Consider the following 10,811-nt stretch of genomic DNA (forward strand, 5'->3'; position numbering starts at 1 on the left):
AAGATGACATACTTCCTGTACACATACATCTGTTATTCCATAAAACTGTTTGCACTGCAAAAGGTTGTATGTTTTGTTCATCGATAGGTTGACTTTTCCACTTCTTCTCATTGTAAAAACTTTTAACTTTGTCTCTGTCCTTACATGTTGATCTGATGATGATGACTGGATAGTATAAACTTGATGAGTATTAGAATTCAACTTGACCATACCATTATGCACAGGGAGCAATCGATCTGCTTCAGGAGTGTCCATGTTTTCGTCAGCTTCAGGAGTGTCCAAGTTTCTGCCTGAAAAGTGTGTAACAGAAGAGCATAGTACAGGCATTTTATTTGAATAGTACATGTTGTTCAATTGTGTAATGCAATATATTGATTGTTTAAAGCTCAATGAAAGCAGAAATAGATCAGAGGGGTTTAAATTGTATTGTAACACACACAGACACACACAGGTCTCTGTACTAAAGTATTAGTTCTCACTGTTGTCCTCATATGCCAAACACTGGTCTCGCGCACCATGATCATGTAAACACACAAAAACACAAACACATGCCACACTGAATCTCAGTTACATACAGAAGCAGTAAGCTAGCATTGTTTCAGGTCACTTTAAAGCACTTCCTGTCTTTGAATCTGCACTGACACAGTGTACTGACACACCTCTGATTAGGAATGCGAGAGACACGCCTGATGTGTGCAAAACCTGACCACACTTTACCAAAAACTACTGAAACTGACATGAAAACTGAACAAATACCAACCAACAGATTAAACACTGAACAAAAACTGATCCAAAAAATGTGTTGAATTATCTTTCGAAATATGGTAAAATGCTGACATTCAAGAATCTGTTACAACATGTGAAATTATGACTTTTAAAAATGCCGATCTTGAGGAAAAAAATTTAATTGACAAGATCTGTTAACTCACTCATCAAATATTATCTCAACATTACTGGACAGATTCACAATATTTACTGTTTCTCCTCAATGACAAGAGGCATTACTTGATGAAAACAGTGAAATTTGATCCTATATGACTGCTTATGTCATAAACCAAGATTTTAAATCATGCAAAACTGATGTGACATACTGTATTTTACTGTATGGCCTTGTATGCCTCACTCCGTCCTTTTAAACCATTACTGCACCACACACAGACACACACAGGTCTCTGTACTAAAGTATTGGTTCTCACTGTTGTCCTCATATGCCAAACACTGGTCTCGCACACCATGATCATGCAAACACAAAAACACACACACATGCCACACTGAATCTCAGTTATATACAGAAGCAGTAAGTTGGCATTGTTTCAGGTCACTTCAAAGCACTTCTTGTGTTTGAATTAGGAATGCACATGGTTAACCGCTTAACCGTTAACCGATAACAGGAACTTTGACCAGTTAATACTATCGTTTTTTTTTTTTTTTTTTAAGCTCCAGCTGGAGCGGAGCTCTCCACAGAGCCGTGCGTATTCATGCATGCTAGCATTATATTACAGGTATCAATGACGGCGCTGTAGATGACTCCTTAAGTCACTGATTCATTCCAGTTGCCTTAATGTTGTACAGTAGGGGAGGGTGTGTGTCTTTGTGCGCATTTACGCATGTGACACAAAACCGGCGTTACATTGAATCTAATTTTTTTATCTCCAGACGCCGCGGGTCGTCCAGATTTACAGTGAAATGGTTTGGTGTGAAGCCGCATCGTCCAGATAAACATTCAGCTCCATCAGAACTGCTTAAAAAGTCGGATTTCAGAAGCCAAAACTTTATTTAGGAAATTAATCATAACGCACAAAGAAATCACTGGCGTGCTCACTCTCGACATAATTTAAAAAGCAATAGGAGATGACTGAAGCCTAAAGTACTGTTAATTATGTCTAAATCTTGTAGCTTTTGTTACATTTTAGATGAGAATTTGCTGTCATTGTAAATCTGAAGTTAAGCACTGGACAGCGCCGAGTCAGTCACTCACTCGGAGCGCTCATTCCGTGTCGGAATGGTGAGACGTTTGCGTGTCAGAATAGCGGTATTTCGGAATGGTGATATGTCTAAATGGTGGTGCGTCGGAATGTCGGAGCGGCAGCATGTAACCACTCAACAGGACGTTTAAAGGTCGTCCATGCTTCGAGTCGCTTTGGAGCCTCAGCGCTCCACTGATGCGCACGCTCTTTCAGTGCGCGTTCCGCAGGCGCAGTGTTCCACAAATTCTCGAGAAGCTTTTCCGGCACTACAGACTGTTTATCCGCTCCTTTATTACAGATTATTTAGAGAAAATTAAGCACATACATTGTCAGTACACTATCATTTAATATTAAAGTTTATTTAGCCTTTTTTTTTTCTTTTTTCTGAATCGCGGGGTGCCGCCGGAGCGATTCTGTCGGCAGACCTTCTCCTCCCTCCAGACAGTCTGCTGTCTCCATCCACGAGATTTTCCACTCTGGTGTGTGGAGCGATCAGACTAGGGTTCTGTCTGCCTTCACTTCTACCGTCATGTTTTGTTTGCTGTGGCGCTCTGGCGATGCGTATACCAGCGCGACTTGCACGCAACGCGGTCACAAATTCTGGCTGCTGTCCGCGCAGACCAATGCGCAACGCACACCGACGCAGACGTGTGAAGCATGGACGGGCCTTAAATCTTATCGGTTAACGGTTATTAACCGGTTAAAGAGCGTCAGTGATCGGTCATAGAAAAAATATAAAATGTGCATCCCCAGTTCAAATCTACACTGACACACCTCTAGGGATGGGAATCGAGAACCGATTCTTTTGTAGAACCGGTTCCTCATGTCTCGATTCCAAGGAATCGTCTGGCTGTCTCCTTAATGGTTCCACTATTGATTCCGCTGTGTGCGTGATGACGTATCATGCACGGCGCGCATGCACTAACACAGTGCAGCTGCGGTCTGCTCTACTGCAGCTACAGAGTCGCGGACCAGAAACTCTCAGCGAGAATCTTATTTTTCCTCACTCCGGAGCCCTGCTGCTTCAATCTAAACAGAAACAAGTCGGTGCCAGATGTAAACTAGTTACGTGTTCCAAAATCTGTGATTTCAAAATAAAATCTGTGTCGCGTTTTTGCAGTAACATTTGTAATTCTTCTGGTAGAATATATAACAAACAACGCGATCTAATCATTAGCTGCATTAGAAGAATGAACGATGTCGTACTTACTCACTGTAGGAAAGTCAAACGACACCAAAATTGCACAAAACAAAGCTCTATGACTGGAGCGGCTGTGTTGCCAGATTGGGCGGGTTTCTGCACAATCAAGCTTCTTTTGAACCCGAGGTGGGTTGATGAAATGGTTATGTGTTTGTGACGTGCTTTTATAAATGAAAATCCGTTTTTTACGTTTTAACATGCATTTTGTACAGAGATGGAGGTTTGGATTGCTTTCTATTGTTGGACAGTTTTAATATTATATTTGGGGCAGATCTGGCAACCTCCATCAGCTGACAGCAGACACACTGAGACTGTGTGAGTGACAGAGCTGTGGAGCTGGACCAGACATGCACAGGCATCCAGTGTAATTTAGTTTTGAGCTTTCCAGCCTGGCGTCAGGAAGAAGCTCCAGAGTTTGGCTGGATTTCACACGAAAAGATGAAACTGGCGCTACTTGCAGCTTGCAAAGTTTTCATGACATGGATATTTTTTTCTTCTGTTCAGGATGAAGATATTAAAGAGTTAATGCAAACACCCCATTTGTGTTGTTTCATTTCTCACTCAATGAGAATCGATAAGAGAATTGATAAGGAATCGTATCGCTAAGCAGTATCGACAATGGAATCGAAATTGCTAAATTCTTAACAATTCCCATCCTGACACACCTCTGATTAGGAATGCGAGAGACACGCCTTTTGTGTGCAAAACCTGACCACACTTTACCAAAAACTACTGAAACTGACATGAAAACTGACCAATTACCAACCAAAAGATTAAACACTGAACAAAAACTGATCCAAAAAATGTGTTGAATTATCTTTCAAAATATGTTAAATGCTGACATTCAAGAATCTGTTACAACATGTGAAATTATGATTTTTAAAAAAGTCGATCTTTAGGAAAATAATGAAATTGACTAAATCTGTTAATTCACTCATCAAATATTATCTCAACATTACTGGACAGATTCACAATATTTACTGTTTCTCCTCAATGACAAGAGGCATTACTTGATGAAAACAGTGAAATTTGATCCTATATAACTGCTTCTGTCATAAACCAAGATTTTAAATCATGCAAAACTGATGTGACATACTGTATTTTACTGTATGACCTTGTATGCCTCACTCCGTCCTTTTAAACCATTACTGCGCCACACACAGACACACACAGGTCTCTGTACTAAAGTATCGGTTCTCACTGTTGTCCTCATATGCCAAACACTGGTCTCACACACCATGATCATGCAAACACACAAAAACACACACATGCCACACTGAATCTCAGTTATATACAGAAGCAGTAAGCTAGCATTGTTTCAGGTCACTTTAAAGCACTTCCTGTCTTTGAATCTGCACTGACACAGTGTACTGACACATCTCTGATTAGGAATGCGAGAGACACGCCTGCTGTGTGCAAAACCTGACCACACTTGACCAAAAACTACTGAAACTGACATGAAAACTGAACAAAAACTACCAAAAACTGAAAAAGGAAATTAAAATGACTAAAGCTTAATGTGACTGGGGGGGGGGGGGGCTTTGAGACAAGACATCACAGACATCATCAAATCTCAAATTCAACGCAGTACTTATGTATTGTGTTGAATTTGAGATTCAACGGGGTTTAAAGCAAACACTTACCTTTGGTTGGGGCAAAGACTCTCCATCCATAAGACGCCTTGTCATTCTTTTGTCTCATGTGATGTTGTGCATTACACCTGGGGTTTCGTTTGCTTTGACTCACTGCAAAACATAATGTCAAGTCAGTCCTTACAAATATACAGCATTATCTGAACTCATTTTATCAGTGGCCTAAAAAGGTATTATGTTAGGCACTGACACAGCTTCAGCTTGACGATGCTGAAGTGAGCTTACAGCTTCCATCAGGCAGTTCAGGGAAAAACAATGTCGACATTTACTTCCAGCTTAGACAAGAGGGATCTTCCAGACAGGAGGTTAAACAAACGTCTAACCCTGAACTCCAAGTATGGTTCGAGAGCAGCTGATCTGAATTGGTTCAATCAACTCTAAGTATGTTAATCACCTGCAAAAAAGCCATCATCTATCCATATTAATTCAGTAGACATATTAATACATGATTATGATGACTGTGCACATTTAATTTTTGGTGGAATGTGACAGGCCAAAGATACATTACATTTAAATAAATCTTTTCATCTTTAACATGACAAGCATAGCTGAAGGTGAATATTTTAAAAATTATCAGACATTATTGTATTATAACAATCTGTTCCAGTGAGGGGATTAACACTTGAAATGAGGTTAAATAACAGTATTTTAAGTGTTAGATTACAAACATGTTTCATGTCTTTGATCTACACCATATATATATATATATATATATATATATATATATATATATATATATATATATATACATATATATATATATATATATATATATATATATATATATATATATATATATATATATATATGTCTTCATGTCTATGTTTCATCTTCAGTTGCTCCTGTGTCTCATCTCAGTCATTCCACCACTTTATCATCCAAATCTGGTAAATAATGAATTCACGGACAACACTGCATTAAAGTATTGTGTTAACCTGAAGGTCCCCCAACTGGAGGAACAGAAAACAATTGGATTGTATTGGAACAACTCTACTAATAATATTAATTATTTATAATAGAATGTCATGATGCTGCCCATTAAATTCAACAGCCGAACCTGGGCTACACGAAAATATCAGCTATTTTTACACACCATGACTTATAAAACTACGGGTCAGCCAGCACACTAGCCGGTGTCGTGCCAAAACTTGATTTCTGCCAGAAAGTGATTTCCGGTCCGCGGAATCAGCTTGTAGCAATCAAAAAAAGCTGATTTTGACATTGTAATGTCCCTTTACTCATTTTTTAAGTGATATAAAGTATTGGTTTTACTCAAATGTTGTAAATCTGACTCTACTGTGTTATATTAAATCATTTCGAGGCAAAATATCGATCCATATGCAATACTGGAGGCATGAATCAGCTTTTGGCAAGCAAAATAAGCTGATTTTGACATTGTAATGTCCCTTTTCTCAATGTTCAAACCGTACAACGCACTGCTTGGGATGAAATTACTCTGTTGAGCAATCTAGCAATTTTGATGCAAAAAAAAAAAGAAAACAAAACGTGTCACCTCCGTGACATATCTTAATTAGCATAACAACAAGCCACGTTAAAATCGCCAACTAGCTTACCGGTATTTAACAGCGATATAAGCCAACTGGACGTACAGGAGGCTATCAAACGCAAACATAAATAAACATCGTTGGATGATCAGAAACAAACTTGTTTGAGCCCGATTAAGACTGCCGCAGAGCCACAGAAGCTGCGCATTTCAGCTGCCCGCAGACCGGAAATCACTTTATGGCAGGGAATCACTTTTTGGCATGACACCTGTCCACTGGCTAGCCCGGTTAGCAATCTGCACGTAAGGCACCTCAAAACAAAGCCGCGACTTCCATCACTACCGAGCAAAGCCGACGACAATCAAGCGTCCGAAAGCAAGCAGCCAAACACAACAAAAACAGTAATGGCTTCGCCAAATGATGGTTGAGCCCCTGAGTTACTTTGACGACAGGATTAGTTTACCAGCTAGCTGCAGTGCTAAAGCCTTTTACACGAGCTCCGGTCCGGCTTTAACAGGCGTGATGCAGACAACGGGAGACTCTGGCATGACACAAAAAGGACATTTCGGTTGTACAAAATAAAAATAAAACGTCCTCTCTCCCACAAATCCAGCCTCACAGAAGAAGGTTAAAACAGAAGACGCAGCCTTCTTCAAAGGAGGACACTTACTCCTCCCAGACGTCAAATGTTGTGTTCAAGAGCGCTTTGTTAAACTGTTTAAAAACACTCAGAAAAGATTTCAAGCCTATTTCAGTCTCAAATTGAGTCTCAAACAGCGTGAAAATTGTTATTTTCCAACATAATAATAGAGAGCTTAAAAAAATAAAAGGAACTAGTGAATGACACAGCACAGTGAATTTAATATAACATAAAATACGTAATATATGAAAAATAATTAAAAAATATTAAAGTCTTACTTTTCATCGTTCATCCCAGTGCTGATCCAGTCCAAACCTGCTGAAGCTCCCGCCTTTACACATCCTGTGTATAAATTGGCGGGTAATTGTGTATATTTTCCCGCAAATGTGTATAACTTGCAATGCGTCCTGCTGCCTCTGGGGGCGCTGTTGGACACACACGGGTTACACAACGTCTTGGTCTCACAAGCCATCCTGGCATATGAGCCCAATATGTGTGAACCTCAGAATGGCAGGGGGTGGGCCATAACAGTACATCAACTATATTAACTAATAACACAGGAAGTTATGTAATCATACATATAGTAATTATGACATATACCATTATATTTCAATAATTATAACATTATAAAGTTTTATGTTTATGAGACCATCAAAATTGGTTCTGTAACCCGATTGGTCTTGTAATGCTGGTGAGTAAACCTGAAAATTGGTTTTATAAACCATATATCCCTACTCACACACACACACACACACACACAGTCCATCCTACCCCAAACACACTCACATTCCCGCGTCATCCAACTGTCATATCCTGTGGGAGACACCCCCGGAAGGCAAGGGAACACCGGACCCCACATCCAGGACCCCCCGCCACCCACAACTGCCGCCCCCTCCCCCCCACCCCACCGCCGCACACAGATATGCACCCCCCAGAGCCAGCAGCCCCCCAAACCACAGCCGCTACAAACCCCAGGCCTGTGGGGAAAACAACAGCCCCCCCCGCCCCACCCCCCACCAGAAGGAATCCGGAAACGGGGGCGCAGAAGACCCCATTGCCCTCCCTCCCCCCCCTCCTTCTCGTGAGTGTTGATGGAGTATGTGTTGTTTGCGATTAAAATTTGAGGGGCAGTAACCACACCGTGCCGCGAGTGAGGCCAAACGAGCAGTCTCATCCACCTGAACAGCCCCACCCCCGACACGGCACGCCAAGACCCCCCGATGCGTGTGTATGTATGTATTTGGTCGTGTTCGATGACTAAGTGCAATTAAGACTGAGAGGCGAGCCACCGAAGCGTGCAGTGATTGGGGCCACTTAGATGGCCCCCTCCACCACACCCAACTTGATAAGCCCGCCTCCCAAAGCCCTACGTGTGTGTGCATGAGCGCGGGGGGAGAGGGGGGTTCCGGGGATGCCGCAGCACCACGTCACCCAGGAGCCCCCCGATGAAGGACAGGGCCAGGAGTGCCAACCCCCCCCCCCCCCCCAGGACCAGGGCGGACAGCGACCATAGCCAGAGAGCCACCGACCCAAGAAGCACACACCCATCATGCATCAGGAGGAGTGAAGGTGAGGACAGACAGGGGGCAGCAGAAGGACCCAGACCTCTTAGCCCGCAGTCAAATGAGCCGCACGTTCACTAGCTGTGCGCAAATACACTGAGCATTACGGTAACACCGTTCCGAAACCCATTTCAAATTAAAAGTGGAGCAGTATGGAACACAGCTCACTGTATGTATTACATTATATATTACTGCACTTCACAAATTATATATTACTTTCATAAATACTATGAAGTATGATTACTGTGTACTTTTCCTCTAATTTGTTGCCAAACTTCATTAAGCATAGTAACACAAGCCATTGTTATCTGACTTTGAAGTGTAGTAAGATACTTTTTTTCAATAAGTAGTCCACAATATTAGTACTGCTGGACTTAACACATTACAAATTACTTGCACAAGAACTATGGAGTACTATTACTGTGTAGTTTTCCTGCAATTTGTTGCCAAAGTTTCCTGTTGAGGTAAATACAAGTCAATTTCGCCTGACTTTGAAGTGCCATAAAATCCTTTTTTTCAATAAGTAGTTCACGAAATCAGCACTGCTGTACTTAATACATTACAAATTACTTACACAAGGACTATGAAGTACTTTTACTGTGTACTTTTCCTGTAATTCATCGACAAAGTTCCCATTTGATGTGAATAAAAGCCATTGTCACCTGAATTTGAAGTGCAATAAAATCCTTTTTTTCAAAAAGTAGTCCAAAATATTAATACTATTGCACTCAATACATTACATATTACTTGTGCAATGACTATGAAGTACTTTTACTGTGTACTTTTCCTGTAATTCATTGCCAAAGTTCCCTGTTGGTGTAAATAAAAGCTAATTTTGCTTGACTTTGAAGTGCAATAAAATCCTTTTTTTCAATAAGTAGTTCACAAAATCAGTACTGCTGGACTTAACACATTACATATTACTTGCAAAAGGACTAGGAAGTACTTTTACTGTGTACTTTTCCTGTAATTTGTCACCAAAGTTCCCTGTTGGTGTGAATAAAAGCCATTTTCGCCTAATTTTGAAGTGCAATAAAATCCTTTTTTTCAATAAGTAGTTCACAAAATCAGTACTGCTGGACTTAACACATTACATATTACTTACACAAGGACTATGAAGTACTTTTACTGTGTACTTTTCCTGTAATTCATCGACAAAGTTCCCATTTGATGTGAATAAAAGCCATTGTCGCCTGACTTTGAAGTGCAATAAAATCCTTTTTTTCAATAAGCAGTCCAAAATATTAATACTATTGCACTCAATACATTACATATTACTTGTACAATGACTATGAAGTACTTTTACTCTGTGCTTTTCCTGTAATTCATAGCTGAAGTCCCCATTTGATATGAATAAAAGCCATTGTCGCCTGAATTTGAAGTGCAATAAAATCCTTTTTTTCAATAAGTAGTTCACAAAATCAGTACTGCTGGACTTAATACATTACATATTACTTGCACAAGTACTATGAAGTACTATTACTGTGTACTTTTCCTGTAATTCATTGCCAAAGTTCCCTGTTGGTGTGAATAAAAGCTAATTTTGCCTGACTTTGAAGTGCAATAAAATCCTCTTTTTCAATAAGTAGTCCACGAAATCAGTACTGCTGTACTTAATACATCACAAGTTACTTGCAAAAGGGCTATGAAGTCCTTTTACTGTGTACTTTTCCTGTAATTTGTCAACAAAGTTCCCTGTTGGTGTGAATAAAAGCCATTTTCGCCTAACTTTGAAGTGCAATAATATCCTTTTTTTCAATAAGTAGTTCACGAAATCAGTACTGCTGGACATAAAACATTACATATTACTTGCAAAAGGACTATGAAGTATTTTTACTGTGTACTTTTCCTGTAATTTGTCACCAAAGTTCCCTGTTGGTGTGAATAAAAGCCATTTTCACCTAATTTTGAAGTGCAATAAAATCCTTTTTCTCAATAAGTAGTCCAAAATATTAATAATATTGCACTCAATACATTACATATTACTTGTGCAATGACTATGAAGTACTTTTACTGTGTGCTTTTCCTGTAATTCATAGCCGAAGTCCCCATTTGATATGAATAAAAGCCATCGTCGCCTGACTTTGAAGGGCAATAAAATCCATTGTTTCTATAACTAGTCCACGAAATCAGTACTGCTGGACTTAATACATTACAAATTACTTCCACAAGTACTGTGAAGTACTATTACTGTGTACTTTTCCTGCAATTTGTTGCCAAAGTTCCCTGTTGTAAATAAAAGCCAATTTCGCCTGACTTTGAAGTGCATTAAAATCCTTTTTTT

Source organism: Salarias fasciatus, unplaced genomic scaffold (genome assembly GCF_902148845.1).
Source record: "Salarias fasciatus unplaced genomic scaffold, fSalaFa1.1, whole genome shotgun sequence".
Classification (NCBI taxonomy): domain Eukaryota; kingdom Metazoa; phylum Chordata; class Actinopteri; order Blenniiformes; family Blenniidae; genus Salarias; species Salarias fasciatus.